The sequence below is a fragment of the Phoenix dactylifera genome, unplaced genomic scaffold (genome assembly GCF_009389715.1).
Source record: "Phoenix dactylifera cultivar Barhee BC4 unplaced genomic scaffold, palm_55x_up_171113_PBpolish2nd_filt_p 001274F, whole genome shotgun sequence".
NCBI classification, from domain to species: Eukaryota; Viridiplantae; Streptophyta; class Magnoliopsida; order Arecales; family Arecaceae; genus Phoenix; species Phoenix dactylifera.
Window position 1 is genome coordinate 109,855 of NW_024068607.1, and position 1,297 is coordinate 111,151.

The 1,297-nt window shown below is 36.5% G+C and overlaps 1 long non-coding RNA gene across 1 annotated transcript; it reads right to left on the reverse strand.

The window, feature by feature from the left end:
- Window positions 1-298: 298 nt before the first annotated feature.
- Window positions 299-1,080, reverse strand: LOC103699918. The gene is made up of 2 exons (XR_005509722.1): window positions 897-1,080; window positions 299-671 (listed from the first exon to the last, which is right to left on the reverse strand). It is a non-coding gene; the product is annotated as an uncharacterized LOC103699918 (long non-coding RNA).
- Window positions 1,081-1,297: the final 217 nt, after the last annotated feature.

Consider the following 1,297-nt stretch of genomic DNA (forward strand, 5'->3'; position numbering starts at 1 on the left):
CAAAAATGACATTCGACGACGCTTTAAAGCGCCAGGAAAGCCCAAAGCATGCCCAGTTCTGGGTTTTCGCCGACGCTTTACAGTGTCGGCAAATGTATTTTTGCCGATGCTTTTTTAGCATCGGCGTAGGCGTAGTTTACCGACGCTTTAAAGCGTCGGCGTAGGGGTGCCACAACTTTTATTTACTGACTCTTTAAAGCGTCGGGATTGCTATTTTTTTAAAAAAAATAAAAATACGAATGTAAATTATAAAATACATTATAACAATATGAACCTGTATTACATTTACATTGACACAAACATTCAAATCATTCGAAATATTTAAATTGTCATATAATCAAATTACTTTGTCACTACTATTGAACAATTCCCACACCAATCCTTCCCTCTCACTATAATCATATAATGTACAGTAATGTTGCACAAGTTATAATTACAATTGTTGTTTTTTGGTAACCCTGCTGCCATTGCTCTTTTTGGTTTCTAAAGTCGAGCCTTCGTGGCCCTCCCATACAGTCATCATCATCATCTTCTCCATCCTCATCATCTTCACCTTTATCCCATGGAGCTTGTCCACCTCTCAAACTTCTTGGAGTAGGTCGTTTCCTCTTGACATTAGCTGTGCACGTAGCATAATCCATAGCATCTTCCGTAAACAACCTCTTGAACTCCTGCATTACAATATCATGTTATGAATTACTGCAATATGGAAATTTTATATTGTCAGGGGCACGAGAAAATGCTTAACACTAATAGGATAATAGATTTTAACCTCTAAAATAGTCAATAATAGGGCTATGGTTGGGAAGTAAAGGGAAATACAATGAAATGTTTTCAGCCAAGTGTTGCTCTATAGTTATATGACTAATTAGCCAATAAAATGAAAGCATATTTACTTTGATGTGAAGCTGAAGGCTGACCAAATTGCTGATAGATGTATGTCCGACAAAACAGGTTTTCAGCATAAGATAGGAGAAACGACAACCATGTCCAGAAGATCCAAACACTTCATGGTGAAAAATGTGAGATTATATTAGCAGTGCAGAAATACGGTGTAAATTAAGAAATCTAAAGTTTCAGTGGCAAACCTAGTATTGTTGAACCATATCTTCTCTGGAAGTAGGCAAAATGATAGGAGCACCATGGATGTTGAAGGGAATATTAGCACCACTAGAAAACCATATATGTAAATTAATTTATTTACTTGTTTCTCTTCTAGAGAACTCTCTGATGGAACCTGGAAATTATTAAATGCATATGTAGTATCATACTGTTAGCATCCCTCATATGCCACGAA